This window comes from Thermobia domestica, chromosome 16, assembly GCF_964235325.1.
Source record: "Thermobia domestica chromosome 16, izTheDome1.hap1.1, whole genome shotgun sequence".
Lineage (NCBI taxonomy): Eukaryota > Metazoa > Arthropoda > Insecta > Zygentoma > Lepismatidae > Thermobia > Thermobia domestica.
Window position 1 is genome coordinate 181045978 of NC_137469.1, and position 22688 is coordinate 181068665.

Here is a 22688-nt window from a genome sequence, read left to right on the forward strand (position 1 = left end):
AAAATAAGATACTACGTTTTACGTTTTGTCTGAAAATTAAATGAAGTGAAATCTTCAAGTTTTACGTCCTACGATTATGCCGGCTAAAGGAGACGGTGATGATGACAAATGAATTAAATAGTGGAATGAAGAGAGTGGGAGGAAACGGGAGAACCACGAGAAAACCCACGCACACGGTGTTTGTCCTCACAAAGCTCACTTTGCGCGAGCTGGGATCGAACCCCGGGCCTCATGCACCCAGAGGTGACCGCTTACATTTTGTCTGGTTTTCGACAAGCGTATTTACTGGAATAGTGGAGCAATGTACAGAATGTTAAAGAAAAATTGGCTGATACTTTTACTTCGTGATTTTCATTGGTTATTTTAGTTTCTGATGCTTGGCTACACCGCGTCGGCAATAGATTTTCTTGCCATACATTTTCAATAAAAGAGCTACGTCGGCTATTTCCGTCTGCATCTCTTTCGAATAAAACAGTGTGTTCCAGCCACAAAAATAGTTGTCCCTATTTGGTAGGCAACCCGAAAACTTCAGAAATGTACGGAGCTGCATAAACTACAGGATATTAAACATTTAAGTGGAGCAAATTCATTGATTATCTTTCAACAAACAATTATAATTATTAATTAATTAATTATCTTTTTTAAAAATATTTTATACAAAATAACCTTGCTTGAAAATAGCTATTCGATTAGTGAAAACCACATCGAAATACAAGCAACGGTTGTCTCGAGATAATTAATTCAAACTGAGAACCTCCTTTTTTTTTTAAATCGGTTAATAATTTTTAGAAAAATATCAGTATTGTTCAATGTAAACATCCTCTACAACGCTATTGATGTTGAGTTTAATGTCCCGTTCAGCAGCGAGGCTATATGACACGTGGACCCACCGGCGTCTCTGGCACGTAAAATTTGGAGTGGGGGACATCAAAGAAAGTGATTTAAATTGTAGTATCCAGCCCAACTTGTTTATTATCTTCGATTCCATTTGTTCCTTTTCAGCTTACCTTTACGGACTCCCTGAGGTACATCAAGAACTCTGTTGTAATCGTTTGAAAACCTGAATATTATATTCCAAATAGATATAATAATAATTATTTATATGTTATTCTGCCGTTAGTAAATAAATTAAATTAGAATACGATATTGAATATTTTGTACTTCAAAACATTAGGGAGACGCATCCCCCTTGTCCTCCCGCCAGAGACGCCCGTGCGTGGACCTACTTTTGAGTTTAACGTTCCGTTCAGGAGCGAGGCTATATGAGACGTGGACCTACTGATTAACGTGAAACCTGAACCACATGAGCTCCCGACGGGAATCGAACACGGGTCTCCCACGCCAAAGGCGCGTACGCTAACCGCTTAGGCACGAAGGAGCTCGTCTGCAACATTTTGTTTTAGCGGGGATAGAAAGTATTTGTGGTAGGCACCGCCCACTTTAGCACCTCTTTGGCTACTAGCGTCGTTTTCCCATTTTCTCCTGCTTTATCTTCATTCCACTATTATTCATTGTATCCATCTCCCTTAACTCGTAGCGACCGCCGCTAAAAATTGTTTGCCTAAAAAGAAGAAGAAAAGTGTAGTTGATGTACACTTGCAATACACAACAAAATACTTGTTTAAAGAATACAAACATTTTTTTTTTCCTATTCTCACACTATTACTCCACAGTAGGTTTTATTAAGACGATAAGAAAAATCCCACTACTTTGCACTCATTATGCAGATTAATTTGCTGTAGTAGTAACACATACACATTCAAAACAGTTATTAACTAACAATAACTTTTTTCTTAAATATACAACAAATCAGATGGTTGCGGAGATATCTACGAGAAAGAGCATCTGCGTTAAATAAAGAATTTATTCCCCACCCGAAGGGATATAACAATCTGTTTTCTTGACTGTAAGCCATAACTCGATGTTCTACTCCAAGTACAGTACTTACAAATCAATGGTGCCAAATGCAAATCTCTACCCACTCATTGCTTTTCAAATTCTCTCCTTTAATATATAATTGTATACAATGCATACGCAAGAGGGGTTTTAGTTTTAACTCCCTTAACCAACATATCATGCAAAAATAATTTTTTACTATCTTAAGGTAAGTAAAATGTTATCAACTCGGAACCTTGAACCCCCGACCCCTTGATGAATTCCTGTGTACACCACTGGTTATATAAAAAAAAATCAAGGCATTATTGATTACTGTCATCTTATGAACATTGTGCCATGGATAGCAGAGTGTGTTTGTTCTGCTGTTTGCCAGATGCAATTCTCAGTCGAAACTTGTATGCCCCTATTCCTACAGAAGAAAAGAGCAGGTGGCTGTTTTATCTCCATTCTTCGGGTACACAACATCATTGACATTGTTTAAGTCATCTGAATTCTTTTCATTCTGCCAATGACTGTTGAATGCACTTTGTCTCTTGTGAAGGATCAACACCATAGTAGCTGACTCACTAAAGCTTCGATTAAAATTCATTTAGAATGATTGTGAGGATTAACGGAGCGAAGATGGCAAATTTTTCTGAAGATATACCTGCCTTTATAATCAATGAAAATTATTTGTGGCGGCTACGCCCACAATTAGAATGCAACTCGTATATTCTATAGGTTGCCGTTTTCTTATTATGTGCATTTTTATTAGGGATGGCGAAAATTTTCTGGAATCGGAAATTTCATTTCCGGATTTCGAAAAAAATTCAAAATTCGGAAGAATTCCGGAATTTTTCTGAATTCCAGAATTCATTAAACTCCGGATTTTTTCGTATTCAGGATTTTTCTGATTTCCGGAATTCTCCCGAATTCGGATTTTTTAAATTACGGATTTTTTTCGAATTTCGGAATTTTTCCGATTTTACTTTCCGGATTCCGGAAAGTAAAAATTCCGGAATTGGTCATCACTAATTTTTATCCCCCGCCTCTTTCTGTCCGCGAATTCACATGACAACTGTAACTGCTTATCTAGTCCCAATTTACTTAACATATGTTGCTTCATTTGATTTCATACGATGCTTACTATACTAGGACCTTTTCCTAAAAATAGCAACAGTCTCGAAACTCAGAGACTGCCATTTCGGCACTGACCGTCAATCATTACTCGAAATTCAGTGAAGTTCTGTTTACTGAGTTCGTAAGCTGTTCGTGTTCCATTTTCACTGTACGATTCATGAGTGTAATTGTTCTGAATGTCTAGTACGTTTGCCACTGAGTAAATTGCTGCTATACGTTCTTTTGTCATACCAACGGCCGAATACTTCAGGTACAAGTCCCAACGTAAGTCCGGTCTCTCGCATTATCAGCGCTGCTCTTAATGTGAATAATTGAGATAGAAGAGAATACTCTTTAAAAAGTTTTCTAAACAATAAAGTTCTTTTGTTCTTAACGTCCCACTTGAACCCTTTAGGCTAAGGGAGATGGATGCAGGGCCATGCGGTGGAAAATAAGCGCCCGGGGTGAGAGTATACGACGGCGCCCTCATACATATATTCCAAGTAATTTTTCCTTTCTTTTGCCCCTTTTTCTCCCGATTTTTTCGCCCCCTTACTTTGGCGCCCCGAGCCATCGCCCCCCCACGGCACGGCCCTGGACGGATGATGGAATGAATGAAGTGAATTATGGTGATGGAAGAATAGTGAAATGAGAATGTGCTAGGTATCGAGAGTACCCCGAGAAAACCCAGCCTCATAATGTTGTCCACCACAAACTTACTTGGTTGGGAATGGAACCAGGGACCCCACGTACCAGAGGTAAACGTTCTACCACTGAGCCACCGTTCCCCTCCCTAATAATAAGCTGTAATCTGTAATATCCACAAGATAATTGCATTTTGAGCATTAACTTCGTTCTATTTATGAATATATGATGAAACAATGTATATTATTTTCAATGTCTAAATGAGGGCAGAACGTTTAACATCATTCCACAGTGACAAAAATCGATTGGTAGCAACAGCCACTTGTGACCTACAAACCAACTTAAAGTGTCTGTTGATTTATATGTTACGATAAAATTAGATGAGACTTCGTTCTATGAAGAAACTATAAATTATTTTAATGCACTCGTGTCAAAATTTGAAAATAAAAATATTATGTTATTGTAAATATGGATTTGAACAATCGGACTATGCACGGTCCCATTCAAGTAACGCGTTATAAAACATCACGTAATTCAACCCTGTCATAAGGCATAGTGGTAAAGCGTTCACCTCTGGTGCAGGGGTACTTGGTTCGATCCCAGCTCGCACCAAGTGGACAAACACCGTGTGCGTGGGCTTTTTCGGGGTTCCCCCGTTTCATCCCACTTTCTTCATTCCACCATTTCATTCATTTTTATCGTCACCGTGTCCTTTAGCCTAGCCGGCATAATCGTGGGACGTAAAACTTAACCGTCTCATACCTTAGATTATATCATTGAAAAAGAGAAGAAAGTACTTGTACGTCCCGGGTTCATTCCCAGTAAGGGTGCTTACGTCGAATACAAACGCGAGTTGTTTTTTGAACCTCACTTTAAACAGTAGTCCTGTCTCAAATAGTCTTATTACTGAAAAATGACATTAGAACTCAAGCAAACAACCAGCTCTGCTTGTTTTCTGAAGCTATAATGTCCATATTTCGAGAACATTGGAATCGTTCCTTTCTCCCGATTACATTTAATGGAAGGACATTTAATTCATCAGCTTAGTAACATCTCGTATGGCGATTGTCTCAAAGTAAAACAAAACAATCCCATCTGATTTACAGTTATAGATTATTCTTTATTCAATCTAAATCTAAAACTATTTCGACATAAAACATTGCCAAAGATATTGATAATGTTGTGCAAAGGTTTTTATTGCAGCATTCCACGTCATTAATCAATTGCCCTAATCCGTTGCTTCATACACGTGGATAATATTAAACAGTTCATAGCTGCTTCGGTCTATGCTTTCTTCGATAAATAAATCATGAGGATGTAGAAAACTTTGCTTTTCCATCTCCTACAAAAACTACTCATTTTTGTACTTTTCCGTTAAAAGTTTCATCTAAATGTGTCGCCTTATTCAATTAGAAAATCGAAAGTGAAGGTAAGAGTACATTGTCTGCTTCTTTTGATCAATATTGCAAAGGACAATGATTGGGTATGCAACAGCATACTTGCTTCTCCTTTCTGAAATTCCAGTTTATAGCCCAGCAACGCCGCTTTCCTTTCTCTTTCCTCAGCTAAGAGAGACATTTTTTGAATGAAATACTTAGACTATGGCTATTCTAAGATACGTTTTCCATGCGTTACCCCTCCCCCACCGCAGCGAACGCGACCTAGGTGGCAACTCGCTAATTTTGTTTTCGTCAGAGTTATAAATCATACTCTGAGCCAGTCAGGGTTTCCAGGCCTTACTGCCACATCTTATTCTCAATCATGCGAATCACGAGAAATTAGCCTATTGTGTTATATAGATTTTTCTGTGATTAGCTAATTTTTCGGAATTTCCTTGTATTTATGTGAATTTTCTTTTGTTATACACGCACATACCTTATAATAGCAGAGTTCCAATACTCAGCAAAGCATCTTCCAAACAGCTGTTTTTTGCTAAAATCCCCTTGCCTGAGAAAACGTCTTTCCTTTTTTTCTTCATTTAGACCTCTTTTACTGATTCTAAAACAGCAGGGGGGCCTTTTGTTCCGAAATGCACCAAATACGCTCGAGCCGACGTATTCTGTGCGTTTATATTGCTTTCGCATTTGCAGCACATTGTGAATTTTTTAGCGTTTAGGGTTTAGATTTATGGGCTTTCGGCATCTAAGACCATTTAGCCCGTCACCATTTGAGGGATGACGTCACTCGGCGAGCACACAATCCGGGCAAAGGGTAGGAAAGAAGCGGTCTGGGACTTATAAGTTAGGTACCACCCCGGCATTTGCCTGGTGTGAATGAGGAGAACCCAGGAAAACCTCATTCGGGGTGGCTGGCCTGAAAAAGCGTTTTACACTTTTTCGACCGAGTACCCCCACCGGGAACCGAACCCGGGACCGCTCGCACCAAAGGCGAGAGCGTTAGCGACTACGCTACGCGGGGCCACACACATTTAAATACATGGTCAGCGTATTCCAAGCATACGCATAAGGCACAAAAACGCGTTGCGAACGCATCAAATAGCCGTGCAATTAAGGTCTTGACCTATTGACTTTCTGCTTCTATACAGAGTAAAGTGCAAAGAAATATAGATTGAAAGATTAATAATTACTCCTAAATAGACACACTGTTTAACAAAAAGACTAATCTTAACAAAATGGCTTAACTGATCTCAAGTAAGTTTTGCATGGCCATCAGGACCATCTGAGGCCAAGCATTAAAAAAATAGTACCGCGTAAAAGGGAATAGCAATCACACACATAGCCTAAACAAAAAAGAAAAAAGGAATAATAATTCTTCCATACAAGTGAGTTGAGTTAAATGACTCCTTTAGTTATGCAGCCATTTCCGAAGATGTGTTTGTTAGTTGCATAACTTCCAGGAATGAGATGTTTAACCGAAGCTTTTATAAGAGCTGCTCCTCCTATAGAAGTGAGAGCAAACAAATGTGAACAAATACTCGTGGATCTACAAACAATTTGTTCCTAGCAAATACAGGGAGTGTTGAAATGAAGTTTAGGTTTGTGCTTTGGAAGACTTTCATAATTATTTATTTATTTATTGCGTGCAACTTACGTCCTCTGTTGTCATCGCTGGCTACGGTGCTTAAGCTAACGCAGGTATCCAGTTCATTAGATAAAGTGCTTCTGTGAAAATTGAAACTCAACTTAAAATTGACCTAATTTTCATATTTACGCAGGCAAAAAAAAAAAAAAAAAAAAAACTTAGCTGAATGTTGCAGTTGACTAAAATGACTAGGTTAATAACAGAATTAAATTATACTCTTCCGTAGCATTTATATGTTATCGCGACCACTTTATTACATTAACAAAATTGTAAATACTTCTATCTTAAAATTTGTAGTTGAAGAAAGAGCAATCTTACTGAATGTGTTAGCTATCTGGATAAGTGAAGTCCTTGTTCAAACTTAGTTTTTCAGAACGATGCTCGCAAAGAACCGTGTAGCAGCAGAAAATCTTTTACTATTCTGGAATGTAAAATTATGTTCTACAGACGCGTGTCGTACGAATTAATGTCCTTACTACCAATTAGAACAACTTATAAATTTTTAAGAAAAAGTAAGTTTTCAAGATGATGCTATTCTTCTATGCAGAAATTTTGTGTGGATTTATTCATTTGCATATCCGTCACAAACGCTTTCTGGAACAGACACCAAAATATTATTATTATTATTATTATTATTATTATTATTATTATTATTATTATTATTATTATTATTATTATTATTAATAATAATAATAATAATAATAATAATAATAATAATAATGAAAATTTGAGGGTTCTGTTAAAAACTTTACCCGAGACAAGGGCGCCGATCGTAGGAGGGGCGAGGGGGCCCGGGTCCGTCCAAAGCTCATGTGCCCCCCCTCTATTGTATATAAGAGTATACAATATTTGGCGTAATTTGAGCGCAATTTGTCTTAAAATCTTCATATATATACCTTCTGCATTCGAATTCCCCCCCCCCCCCAAAATTTACAGAGAAATCGGCGCCCTTGACCCGAGGGTACGGTGTTAGCAAAAGCTAACCTCTCATAACAACTTTAAAGATGTTTTCCGATAGTCCTTCCCCGAATAAAAAAAAAATAGTAATAGTTTGTCTTGTTTAGTAATAAATCTCACATTAAGATTTATTAACCTGTGTATAATTTATAATTAACCTTAATTTATTATTATTATTAAAATATAATCAAGCCATATAATATGACACACAAATCACTATTATTCTAATTTAAATTCTAAAAAAATTAATATTTTATGATTTCAACAGACAAGATGAATGATATTGCTTCTGTAGGCTTGATAGTTTGCCAGTTTGTTTAGGAAGAACACTCAGGTGCTTCCATTTGATCCATTTCGTTGCAAATTTTGCTGTTTTGAAGCAAACAATGCTTTAAATGTCCATTTTCCGAAAGAGAATTTTTGAAAGTGTTGAATTTTCTAACATGATTCCTCGATCACCTAACATTGAGCTGATGGCAGTAAACATGCGCTCACATTCAGTTGTAGCTGTAGACAAAATGAAGTTGAGATTTTTTTTTTTTTTTTATAGATGAGAACACCGAGAAACAAATGTTGGTTAGTTTCTTGATGTTTATTTTATCATCCTTTTCCAGCATAGAGGCTATACAAAACATGGACTCCTAGCTTAACATAGGATTCGAGTGGCATGAGCTTCCACCGAAAATCAAAGTAGGAACTAACACGCTGGAAGATTGTAAGGTTGTATAGCCACAAGGGACTATTAGAAAGAAATAGTATCTACAGATCCATTAGAATAAACACAATCAGTGAGTGAGTGAAAGTGAAAAAGCATGTAATTTAAAAGATAGATGAGCTAAGGGTCTACTGGACTGGACTAGGGATGGCCACAAAGATCCGGTTCCACGAGGAACCGGTTCTCGAAGATCCGGTTTTCAGAACCGGTTCCAGACCTGCATCCGAAAGCCCCCAAAGACCGATAAAGGAGGCACAAAGTTCATCTTCAAAACAGTGCAAAGAGGACCATGCGCTTGTGCCCTTTCTGCCCAGACCCGCTTGTGCCTCCAGAAAAAAATTTGGTCCGCCAGTGGGTGTTTAGCCAAATGAGTTGGCCAGTTTGCCTGTTTAGCCAATGAGTTTGTCAGTTACCCAGTTTATTTAGCCAAATGAGACAAGCAGCCGCCGCCTGGGCGCCTGCCTGTCGCTTCCACCATTTCATCTAGCACACTGTTCATAGTCTGCCAGCAGCTCGGGTTTAGCGTAGGGATGATCACAAAGTTTCGGTTCCAGCGGAATCGGTTCCGCGAGGAACCGGTTCTTGAAGATCCGGTTTTCAGAACCGGTTCCGGAACCGGTTACAGACCTGGATCCGAATCTTGGGAACCGGTTTCAAAACTGGATCCGAAGAACCGGTCCCAGACCTGGATCCGAAAAACCGGTTCCAGACCTGGATCTGAAAAACCGGTTCCAGACCTGGATCCGAAAAACCGGTCCCAGACCTGGATCCGAAAAACCGGTTCCAGACCTGGATCTGAAAAACCGGTTCCGGGACCGGATCTTCTAGAACCGGATCCGTTCAGACCCGAAAACCGGTTCTGGCCATCCCTAGACTGGACATGGCAAATTTCTAAAATTAATTGATTTTAACTTATTTAGTCAGAGTAAGCTAAACAACATAGCTTGCGTATCTAGTTACAGGAAATAATTAATCCTGGTCGAGATGACATTCGTAACCAAACGGTAGAATGGTTCAAGACAGGGGAAACAAATTGCTCACATCGTCCCATTGAAATCTCATCCTCTGAGAAAGTTAGGAATTAGATTTCTGGACCATCGGGATCTAAGGCCATTTAGCCCGTTACGTCCCTCGGTGAGCACACTATCCGGGGAAAGAGAAGGAAGGAAGGAAGCGGCATGGGGTCTGTATGTTAAGTACCATCCCGACATTTGCCTGGTGTGAATGAGGAAAAACCCAGTTAAAACCGCACTCAAGATGGCTGACCAGAAAAAGCTGTTACACTTTTTCGACCTAGTGCTCCCAGAACCCGGGACCGTTCGCACCATCATCCTCTGAAAGCATATAAGCTCTGTGTAAACCCATATTACGCATGAGAACCTATCAAAACATACAGTACTCTAACCATTCCATTCATGCATCTTTTAAGTTATCTCCGTTCCTTTCCGAACTTGTTCATAAAATCATGCTGACTGCAGAACCTGAACTTTTTACAAGTTGCAAATAACGTGAAGAGTAAGTCTCCTCTGATTATAACTTCCTTATTTCTTTGTAATTCATAGTATTTCATAATGTTTATAAGACGTCTACTTCAGCTGTAAGATTTGTACTTTTATAGAACACTACTCTGTTTTATTGATGAACATCAAACTATTAGTTAAACCAATTTTTTCATAAAGTAATGGCATTAATTTTGCAGCATGGGTACCCGAAACGTTGGGTAATTGCCTCCTTTGGGTTTTCCAGATACCAAACAAAAACTGCGTCAATAACAATACTTTTACAATTAATATTACGCAGACTAAGGTGTACAGGTTCGGTCTTTTGCTCCTCCCTTCCACCTTCGAAAAAAAAACCTACGGGCGTTGGTTGCTGTGTTACGATTTCAGGACAATGAAAGATCAAAGGGTGAATGTAAATAAATGACAGTCAGATAGTTTGTACTCATCGTTTTATTTTTTTTTCTGATAAGACAAGAGGATTTCTTTTATGAAACCTTAACATTGACCTTTATTGGTAGCAGTTTTATTTTCTTTAATATCAGCATTTTTATCACATTAAGCTATGCCAAAGATTTCACTCAATTGTGAATGACTTAACCTTGAAAGTTCTGTTATCTCCGAAAGAAAGGGAAAAGTGTTTCAATTATTTCCACTTCACGTATTCTTTTCTTTGTCAATGCAGATTTTTATTAACAGAATTATTGTTTGCAATAACTGTGATAGAAGCACGCAATATTGATTTTGTGTTGACAAAATACCTAGTGAATTTATTGTCAGGGTCGTAAATATTTTTAAAAATTAATAATAATAATAAATTTCTTCACTGATAACTGTACAAGACGAATGCTGTACAGTCGCGAAAGAAAGTATTCTTCAGTTCACAAAATTCTTTTCTTAATAACTCAACAATAAATTAACCTATTACAGTAGCGACTCTGGCAAGTTATCAACTTATAACTATTATCCTATGAATAACAACAAAAAGATTCAAATTAATTCATTTGTTCCCGAATTATTGGCAAAAGAAAATTTATCAACTGTCAAATACTTTCTTTTCCGTGTGTACCATAAGCAGAGCCGTAGCTAGAGATTTCGGCGCCCCTATACTCACTTTACCAAGCTTTTTATTTATTTATTTATTTATTTTTCATTTATTTATTTATTTTTCTATTTATTTATTTATTTATTTATTTATTTATTTATTTATTTATTTATTTATTTATTTATTTATTATTTCTTTCTTTCTTTCTTTCTTTCTTTTTCTTTCTTTTTTTCTTTTTCTTTTTCTTTTTTTTTTTACATATAAGATAAAGAGCTTTTGTTGTTATGCTACTAGCTGCTTCGACAGACCATTCCAATAGCTAGAAGTGATCATTGTGTATTCTTTTACAAACAACAGCTATTTTCAAAAGGCTTATTTTGGACTTTTCTTTAAACTTGACAAAACTACCTTTAGTTGTATACAAATCCACTTGAAGAACAGTTATGGAAATTTACAACTATTTACAATGTTTCATACTATCGATAAGAAATGAAATTTTAATATATTAGAAACTATGTACATTTAAAATGTTCAAAATGGGTAATAACTTTAATTTCCAGTAATAATTAATTTCTGTAATTTTATTCTGTATGCAACCACAGGAATAGCATTTCAACTTCGATTCTTTTACGGTGAAAATATTTTGTGAAATATAACAGAAATTCAAAAGGAGCCTTCTTAGCGAATTTCTCAAGGCTTTCATTCTCACCGTTATGATTAATAAGCTTGGATTCAAAAGCATGATTATCTAAGCAAACTCATCACCATGAAAACGCGGAACACATATTTCAGACTTTGACCGTTTCTGATTTTATAAACGCTCCTGCGTACACTATATCATTACTCGGCGTGTTGTATATAATTCACATCGTCACTGAGAAATCGTATATAATAACTTTTTTAAGTAATAAATAAAAACTTGTTATGGCTCTTACTGAAAAGTTTGGATTGCGAGCGAAGCGAGCAAGAAATTTTTTACCAAAGCTATTTCTTTGCGAACCGACAACAATATTGATTTAATAGGGCGCCAATAATTTTACGGGGCGCCGCGTCGTTTACACACGTCCAACACTTTTTCTTTCTTCTCGCTCGTTCGGTGCCCTCTTGCTACGGCTCTGACCATATGTTACGAAAAGAATGTAGTTTTCTGTGTTTAGAAGAGAATATAATTTAAGTTCAGTCCGTAGATAAAAAATCTTGACCCAAACCCAGAAAAAAATAGTAACGTAATGAAATTTGTAGGATAGCGTCCTTCCGTCAAATATGGTCACATCCTAAAAGTCCACGGATATGCCTTCAACATCATCCAATATGGCTGTCATATCCAATATGGCCGCCGCCATTATAGAACAACCGTGCTTTCTTTTATTTCTTAATTTAGATTCAATTGATCAGCCTTTCAGCTTGTATAAGGATAACCAAGAAAGTTCTGTCGCTTTTTCACCCACCACCTTTGAACATCGATATGTCACCTAACACGAACCTGAAAGATCAAAAATTGTCTCCACCATTGTCGACGACCTTCTGCCAACGTTCTGGAAAGCCACGGATTCACCTTTACTAGGGATTTGAACTGGGTCCTCTAAGGTGATTGTCCAAGGAATGGAACAAATGATAATCGGACGGTGCAATATCCGAGGAGTATGGCGGGTGCAATAGTGTTTCACAACCAAGGCGTAGAATAGTGTTCCGGGTCATCCTAGCCACGTGGGGCTTAGCGTTGTTCTGTAACAGGCGGACCCCTTTGCGATTCAGAAGTGCTGGCTCCAGAGTTTTGAGTTTTTTCTTGAACACGGCTCAACTGCTGGCAGTACACAGTTGTATTGACGCTCTGACCAGCTGGTAGCAGTTCCCGATGCATGATGCCGCGAGCAGTCCACCGAACACACGAAGGATCTTCTGGTGCAGTGCTGGTTTCGGTTGTTTTGGAACTGATTCATGGAATGCTAACCAATGATGAAGCCACGTGGAGCTTTGTACAGGACCCACTTCTCATCATACGTCAACAGAAATGGCTCCTTCCTCAGACAAGACATCAAAGAAACACAGGTGTTTGTTCGCGTTGCCTTCTGGCCCGGAATCAAATCATGTGAGACACATTGATCCAACTTGTAGTGCTTCCCAAGTTGATGGAGGTGCTATCGAATAATTTCCCACTCACACTGAATCATAGTCCGAATTCCTCATATGTCTGACCATTGTACGTCTCAATTGCTGGTTGAAGATCTGCATTTTGTACATGTGTTGGTCTTCTGGCACGTAGTGCGTCTTCGAGTGTTTCATCACTGTTCTTAAAGTTGCTAAACCACCGCTGCACTGTCCGCGTAGTCACGACACCCTCAACAAAGGCCTGACATATCTTTTGCCCCGTTGGAGCGGCGTTTGACTGCAGTTTGAACTTGTACAGCATAGAAGCCCTTAAGACGCTCTGTGGAGGTCCCATGTTCACTCTGTCCTTACGCAAGTTCACGGTGTAACTGAACTGCCACAACCGGGCGGTATGTTTGATATACCCACACTAACTGGCTTTCGCCTTATCTCCATTCGCATTCAACCCACGGTGTAAGGGCCAATTGAACACAGCCCTCCACAAAAAGCGACAGAACTTTCTTGGTTACTTTATAACAAATTATTTTGTAATACAAATTTCTTTTCGTTTGATATTCGAGGCCTTTCCAAACTCTGTTAGGCCAGCAGAGGAAAACCACGTTGATGGCTGAACCTGGATAAGTCAAGTCTGTTCATTTGGAGACGCACATCGCCCATACGGAGAGTCAGACCCTGCTGTTCAACCATTGTGGAGCAGCTAGCGTGGAAAATCGGGCACAATCGAAGCGTCCGCCAAGTGTGAACGCGTCGTTCTTCTCTGGTGATTTAACGGAAGTAGAAAAAAACTCTCCTCGTACATACATTTCTGTTGGTCAGGGGGATATAAAGTTCCATTTGATAGACTAGGCTTGTGCCGTATAATCTTGTGTCTATACTTTTCTCAAGCGTAATTTCTAATTTCTTTGTTTTCTTAATTATATCATTTTTATGTAAGTAAAAAATTAAAGAAAACAGTCCAGAATTATAATATTCAAAATACAGTATGATTGCGCTGCGTACGAGACGCTTCTTGTCTCGAAAACGCATAAATGTTAGACTAGTAGTTCATACTGGAAGTTTCATATAATATACATACAAATACATATACTTACTGATTTAACGAAACTTCTTTCAAAAAAGTGCGTTGAACCAGGAGCGGATTGATTCTTTAGGGGCCCTGGAGCCGACTAATTCAAGGGGACCCTATGTTACGAATAGTTCCAACACATAAATTTTCTTTGCTGCCTTCCTCAACCTCATAGGCTTATCGAAACATCAAGAACTATGTTGTAATATTTTAATGTGATTCAAGTTTACAATGATTTGTTTAATTATATTTATTATTAACAGCTAAATGGTCATATACTGCAGTATAACACACAAATGCCAAATACAAGCTAAATGGTCAACAGCCCCTGTAAAAACACTAATAGAGTAAAAAGAGAAAAATCATATACAAATGGGTAAAACTGTACAAAGCTACATTGTTAGAAAAGTTTTCTTCTTACATTTTACTCTGCAAAGGATTCTATTATGTCATTAAATTATAACTCTCTGACTAGACATGATTCAATAGGCATCGTGAAGACGCTGATGGAAGAGGACCTACAGTAACTCCAGCGATATCGGGAGCGTAGCGAGCGGAAAAAAAAATTAGCATGGGTCTGAAGCCTATAATATAATAAGTTGATTGCTATATTTTAGTATTAAAGAGAGGGATTTTTAGAGGGGCCCTGAGGCTGGGAGCCTTGGAGGCTGGGTTCCATTGGCTTCGCCCTTAATCCGCTCCTGCGTTGAACCACCCTTCATCCTCCTAGATGTCGTGAATCATAAGAACTGGAATATTCCGCATGTATTGCATCACTCCGTTCCGTGAAAGATGATGAAAGCAAAAATCTAATTGTAAGCAGGATTCATGTTGAATCATGTTTAGGTTCGGGGGATTCGACGGGCAACGGGAGGTGCTTCAAGTTCAACCAAATGTTCATCAAATCACGCCGTAGCAGCTCCAGCTATGTGAATGGAGATAATATTGCATGATTCCCAGAAACAACTCCTGGTCCATAACATCCACATGGCTTCCTAAACTAGCAACATAATTAGATGCAGTGATACGACAGGTAAGTATCAGTACAGCATGCAATCAGTGCCGTATTCTGGTTTAATGACTTAGGCTATCACTAGCTTTTATACCATCTGTACATTATTATTATTATTATTATTATTATTATTATAGTGAAACCTCTCTAAAGCGGACAGCCGTGGGTAATCAAAAATTGTCCGCTATAGAGAGGTGTCCCCCTTAGAGAGGTTTCAATATTTTCTTACGTAAATTAATAAGCAACGTAATATGCAATTATTGAAAAATATTTTTGCATGAATCGCGTATTTATGAATATTACCAAAATGTTACTGTACCTGCATTATCCTGCGCCATCCAATTCGAGGCACAACATGGGAATAAAATGTTATAGTTCTTTGCAGTTTACACTTATCGCTACGGGTGGGAGTGGAATACAAGCAAAGGATATAAGGGTGTTGTGAAACAGAGACCCTTCATCTGGGTTGCTGAACAGACAGTTGAGGAGGCAGAATGTTGTCACACTCACATGTTCTTCCTTGGTGACATAGTATGAATTACTAAAAGTGTATTTTTACTGCACTTTCCAACTTGTTTCTATTTTAGAGAAAGTGTCCGTAATACCTATAAAAGACAAGAAAGACTGTCGTGTCCGTACTAGAGAGTGTCCGCTTTAGAGAGGTTTGTCAATATGTTTTTTTCCTATTACAGTGTTTGGGGATTACAAACTATGTCCATTATGGAAGGTGTCCGCTTTATAGAGGTGTCCGTTAGTAGATGTTTCACTGTATTATTATTATTATTATTATTATTATTATTATTATTATTATTATTATTATTATTATTATTATTATTATTATTATTATTATTATTATTATTATTATTATTATTGGAGTTTAGGTTTCACGTTATTATACAATCTTCAAAATAAGAGAAAACCGCACAACACACTTTCCTTTTATCAGATAGGTAAATATGATTTTCTCTTCACTAGAAAGATTTATATTATTAGTATCACAGAAAAACGATCGTACATTTCTACCTTCATTTGCTACATGAAGTATCCCTACATTTTGCTTCCGATAAGTGGTAAACCTATTAATATCTCTTCCTAGGCAATATATGCTAGTTTTATATAAAAAAAAACAAGAAAAGTAAGTTCAATAGTAAGATAGCAGCAACGTGTTACTTCCATCTTCTGGTTTTCGATTCTCAATATGTGATTCGCTTCCAATTCATGCATATATCTGAGTAAAGTAATTTCGAACGTGTACGCAAGACCCATGAAAGTTTTGAATTTGGAACACTTTAGCTTCAGATAATTGTTTGATGGTGGAGAGTCCAACTAGCAATTGGGTAGCACTCTTCAATTTTTCTCCAATCCTCAAACAGTTGCTGGAATATCTTGCTCCAGTCAAGTTTAACTCCTTGGTGATACACCCTGAATACGTGTTCGTGCTTACACTTGTTGCTGATGCAAAACTCAGAGGTGAGCAGAGCTGTAGTCGAGGGTACACGCCGTATACCCTTTGCTTAATCTTGGGGCCGCGGTGGCTCAGTGGTAGAGCGTTCACCTCTGGTGCTTGGGGTCCCGGGTTCGATCCCAGCCCCCGCCAAGTGAACTTTGTGGTGGACAAAACACCGTGTGCGTGGGTTTTCTCGGGGTTCTCCCGTTTCCTCCCACTTTCTTCATTCCACCATTTCATTCATTACTCATAATCACCGTCTCCTTTAGCCTAACCGGCATAAGCGTGGGACGTAAAACTCAAAGATTTCATTTCATTTCCTTTGCTTAATCTTACTGATTAGAGTGCACCATCTGCTTCAAAGCGTATAGTACTTTCTACTTTTGTTTCGTTTACATTTATTTAATTGAGTCATGACTCCAACTATTCTCTTTCCAGCCTTAGAAAAAAGTAGATGTAAACAAACTCACCTAACTACCAGTTGGAGGATGACCAGTGGTTGGTTTTTGTACTAACTGCAGTAGTATCCTACCGCAATATATATATATATATATATATATATATATATATATATATATATATATATATATATATATATATATATATTATTTAACAACAGATTTAGCTTTATTTCAACCATATCTGTACTTGAACATATAGTATTTACTGCGCATGCGTATGCGTTCGCACGTCGACCCCGCTCATTTGAAATTGTAGAATACAGAGTTTCATGTCGACGATGAGTGACAATCATCGATCTTCGTCTCATCTTATAAAACACAAAAGAGGACAACAGGAAAAGAGCCAATCTCGTTTATATAACGATTTGACAAAATACATATTTCCAGCATAGCAGTAGTTAGTGTCAGTAGTAGTTATTTACCAACCAACCGTAGCCTTACACTTTGTAAATTATGCGATGATCGTAAGCTAGCAGACGATCTTGCTGTTCACGTCTCTCGCTGCTGAAGCACGTGTGAGGCGCGGAGCAATACATTTCGCTTTGTTTACGTCTACTTTGTTCTAAAGCTGGAAAGACAGTATAACCGGGCGTCGGGATGTGGTGCCCCGATCGCCCAAGTTCTTCGGAACTGCAGGCAGCCACCGATCATTCGGCATTTAAAATCTACCATGGAGCACAGCAGAAAAATAAGCCTCGGATGTGGACTGCTTTTTTTTGGATGTCAACCTTGATATGGCCTGTTTATGATAAATCGATTTGTGGTTTTAAAACGCACGGACCCGGAGCCATGGTACGGAGGAGTGAAGTGCACTCCCACCCAGCAGGAATGGATGGAATGGTGACGTGAATGGTTGATGGGAGTTTTGAGAAATGGTGATTTAAGTAAGAAGTGTCATCAAGAAAACAGTATGAAATGCTTTAAGACTATGAAACAGTAATGTATCCTTTGTATTTTAATTGAATTAATATGTGCGTTTTACATCGTTCATTAAAAAATTTATTTTGTGTCTTTTTATTACAATCATACATGATCACATAACAGCGTATACCCTCTGGAAATTTTAGGACTACAACCCTGGAGGTGAGTGAGTGGGCGAAATAAATGCCTTGTATGTAAAGTATCGACAGGAAGCCAGTGTGTTGCTATGATGCGATCAAGAAAGATGTAGTTGGAAGTGTTCTTGTACTTTTATTAGTGATGCTTCAGGATTAGAAGGAGGTGCGTTGAATATACTCACAATCTGTTGCAATTCCTCTCTGCAACAGTTTATAGCAAGTTTTCATCTCTTTCTGGTACAGCGGGGCATGGTGACTCAGCCGACTAAGTACGTAGTAGACAATATCGTGGGTTTTCTCCTTTTTCCTCCCACATCGAGCTCCTCCGTGGCTAAGTGGTTAGCGTACGCGCCTTTTGGCGCGGAAGACCCGGGTTCGATTCCCGGTGGGAGTTCATATGGTTCGGATTCCACGTTAATCAGTAGGTCCACGTCTCATATAGCATCGATGCTGAAAGGGACGCTAAACTCAACTCAACTCAACTCCTCCTACATTATCATTCCAGCAATTCTTCCATCATCATTCACTTGCATTAATCATCCTCTTCCTTAGCCTAAAGGACATAATCGTAGGACGTTAAACTTATATATTTAATTTCTTTTCGTTTTCTTTCTAGTGCAAAAAGAAAGTTGTGTCACTGCCTCAAAATTCTCTATTATGTCACATCCTGTATGCTTCCGACATTTTCCTGTCTTTGAATACTTTGGCTGGTTGACGAAATCTGTTTTATTTCTGAAAGAATAAGTTCAGATAAATTGGAGCAAGACGAGGAATGAAATCAGGATGTCTGTATCTTCAAATACGACTCTCACATAGATTTCTGAAATATATACATAATTGCTGTTTTATCAACCATGCAAAAAGCATCCGAGTCGGCAACAATAACTTGGATTCCAATGAAATTATACGATCTTTTAATGCGTGAATGAAACAAGACTTGTTTCTGAGTTCCTCAAGAACAGTAATTGTGTTGCAGTAATGGTCATACTTTCTTAAAACATTTTTTATACTAATGATAAGCATCTTCTTTTACTTGTGTTGAGGGAGGTGTAATAGACTATCTATTCGATACTACAGGCACGTAGCCAGGATTTCGTAATAGGGGGGGTCCGAGACATGAAATACTGTGGTTATCACACCAGAGTTCGATTATTCTAAACTATTTTACTGGTAACATATATTTGTTCGTTTAGTCAGGATTTCGTGATTTGGGGGGGGGGAGTTTCATATGAAATATTGTGGTTATCACACCAGGGGCTTGATCAATTTAAACTATTTTACTAGCAACATATATTGGTTTGTTAAGACTTTAAAATTAGGACGTTAGCAAGGGCGCCGATTTCTCTGTAAATTTGGGGAGTCCATTCAGATCCAGAAGACAAATTGCATTCAAATTATGCCAATATGTATATTGTATATTCATAAATACAACAATGGGGCCTACATGACCTTTGGGGGGTCGGGCCCCTTTGGCCCCCCAGGATCGGCGCTCATGCATGTTAGTAAGTATTTTAGTAACAAACTATGAAGAAATCTCGAATAAAAGAATATTTATAAAATTATTTTTAAAAAATTTACAATATCTACGTTAATTCTTTTGTTCATCCAAATGTAACAATTTTCCTTTCATTATGACCTCAACTATTTAAAAAAAAGTACGTATCCAATAATATCTTGTAAAATATTTTATATCTGCGTTCCTTTCTCTGTTGAATCAAATGTTAATAGGACTTGCTTTCCACGTAACTTTTTTGTTTTATTATTCCGCCAACTACTGTCTGTTCCAAATGACAAGTTAAAAACCGTTTCTGAAATAACATGTTTCATACTGCAAGGATGCGATGACGAAAAATTATTTTCATTTTTAGGTTTATTTTATCTTTATATTTTTATCTTTATATTTTATCTTTAACGCTGATTCTTCCTATTTCTTGTTTCTTTTTGTTTCGTCCTTCCTTATTTTTTATTTCTGTCTCGAAGGGGGGGACCCACCCCTTGGCTACGTGCCTGGATCAGGGGCGTCATTTAGGGGGGGCAGGAGGGGGCAATTGCCCCCCCCCAAGAGTTTGAGGAATACATATACTTTAATTGATTGTCTACTAATATACTAGTACAAAACGCGAAAATCTTATGTCGGTGGTGCTCTTGCCCCCCCAAGCGAATTCCGAAATGACGCCCCTGGCCTGGATACTACAATTCTCGTTGGACCTGCATCAGTTGTGAATATATTTCAAGAACAAACAATACACATCACTTCGAAGGCAAACATTTTGTGTTCATCCACCAATTACAGTGACGTCATGATCAGAAATCACAGGCTCTGTGCAAGTGTCCGTTGTTGCAACATAGGGACAGTGCTGTACTTTAAAAATTTTCAGACAAAGAGCGAGTTCGTAGACTTCATAATTTGTAATTTCTTCATCAGAACGCATAACATAGAACATCTTCTTGGACAGCTGGGGATATCCTATTTTTGTTGATGGCTAGATCAGCGAAAGAAAAAGGTTTCATTTATATTGTTTGAACTGTACAGTTAGCATCTTCTTCGATACCATTGTAGATATCGCCTTATATCTGCGCTCCTTGGCAGAACCACAGTCGATCTTGTCGCCCCCTACAGTTCTTGTAGGAAGTGACACTAACTTGTCGTTCGAAACTGTAGCAGCAAAATTTTGCAAACATTTAACGAAATTCTGTGTTTTCGAATAGCTCGTCCGTGCATCTCCAAGTCATGTTCTGATGCCCCCCCCCCCAAAAAAAAAATTCAACTTCCACGTTGATCACTTCAAGATTCAATGCCATACAAAGGGTCCGTCTCGCTAGAGTATTTCCCTTGGCATCTGTACTATAGGCCAGGCCACCAGTTGCTTCCATTGTTTTCATCAGCACCTAGTGGCGTATTTAGGGGGGGGCTTCCGGGCTTAAGCCCCCCGAAATCTTACTTACTATAGTAAAGTGTATGAAATATCTTGCAGAATTTTCACATTTTCAGGCAAAGCAACTCCCGAAACAAAATCGTAAATACACCACTGTCCAGAGTTGGCATGGGTCAATGAAAACTTGACCCACGACCCACTGACCCACCACCCACCGTGACCCACGACCCACTGACCTACCACCCACCATGACCCACTCTGACCCACGACCCACCATGACCCACCACCCACCGTGACCTACTTTGACCCACCACCCACCATGACCCACTGTGACCCACCATGACCCACGACCCATCGTGACCCACTCTGACCCACCACCCACCATGAACCACTCTCATCCACTGTGACATATTCTGACTAACCAAAATCCATCGTCATCAACTCTGAACACGATCCACGGCCTCTTCTGTACTGACTAAAGAGTTTACACTTTAAATAAAACAAGACTGTAAAATTGTCACTAATCGGAGTTTGAATTTCTAGTCAATCGCTCAAGCACCACTCTGTTACAATAACGGTGGATTTAACCTTTACGATATAAAATGGTAAAGTGTTTGTCAATGAGGAAATTGAAACAGTTCGAGGTGGGGGGGGGGGGAATTAGTGTGTGCCTAAAATATACTTGTACTAAGAGAGTATTCTTGCAAGTGTTTAATTTCTGAACGCATTCCAAAAGAAACTTCTATTCGCAGGAAAATATCCCTGCACAATATGAAAAAAGTTATGGTTTCTCAGTTCACAGTATTTTTCTCAGAAAAATCTTGAAAATCAGTTTTTCATAGTTTATAAAGATGCCCGGGTACTCTACCTGAGAACATCTCCATAAAGTATATTCATAATTGTAATTTGTGTAATCGCTAAAACACCACGTTAAATTTAAGTTACAAATATGCATAATTGCAATTATTATGAATATTTATTCAAAGTAGTTTACCTAAAGCAAAGAAGACACTTACTAAAAAAATAGGTACAAAGTTGAGTAACTCAAACAAACCATTACTAACACAAGTATACATTTTCTATGACTCGTAATTTTCCACCTTAAAACAAATCTGAAATCGGATTTATTTCCTGTTGGTAACTTTTTGGTGGTAAATCATCCGCAGCGGAATGATGTCCATCCTTCAGCCAAGAAATAACTAGCTCCTCTACTTTGAGCTTGTCTAGCGGTGGGCCATTAACATTGATGAACAACAAGTTAGACAATGTTTGAGCACTTAGTCTATTTCTAATATCAGTCATCTGTAAATTCATAAGGGGAAATCCCCGTTCGCACTCTGTCGTGGAAATTGATAATACTTCTACCCGATTTCTGCAATTCCTCATCGACAATCTGCTTGATAAACGTAAGTCTGATAACGATTTTTCTTAGTCAGTTTTGAAATATTCAGCAAGAAGTATAATCTCTCTATCACCATACAACATCTTTTCCATATCGACCACGTCAGTTGGCAATGTCGACTCATGGAGAACAGAAACTTCATCTACCACGCCTTCGATAAGGAATCTTATAAATAAATTATCAATTAAAGCCTGATAAACTGATGATTTCTTATTTGTTTATAAAGTTAATTTTTGTAATTACACATGAAGGTTTGATACTATTACCAAGTTCCCTCCCCCGTCTAGAAAGCGAAAGGGAACGAGGTTCCTGGAGTGTTCAGAGGTGAATGGGAATTTCCCTCCTTCTTCCCCTTCAATT

The 22688-nt window shown here is 38.3% G+C and overlaps 1 protein-coding gene across 2 annotated transcripts in view; it reads left to right on the plus strand.

Annotated features, from left to right (window-relative positions):
- Window positions 1-22688, plus strand: part of LOC145673528 (carcinine transporter-like) — a 146609-nt gene that overhangs the window by 39785 nt on the left and 84136 nt on the right. The window contains exon 1 of one of the 2 annotated variants that reach the window (XM_081743318.1): window positions 14956-15105. The exons of the other annotated variant lie outside the window; for it this stretch is intronic. The gene's annotated coding sequence lies outside the window, so the exon portion shown is untranslated. Of the gene's footprint in view, window positions 1-14955; window positions 15106-22688 lie in introns of those variants that run through there. 2 annotated transcript variants of the gene reach the window in all.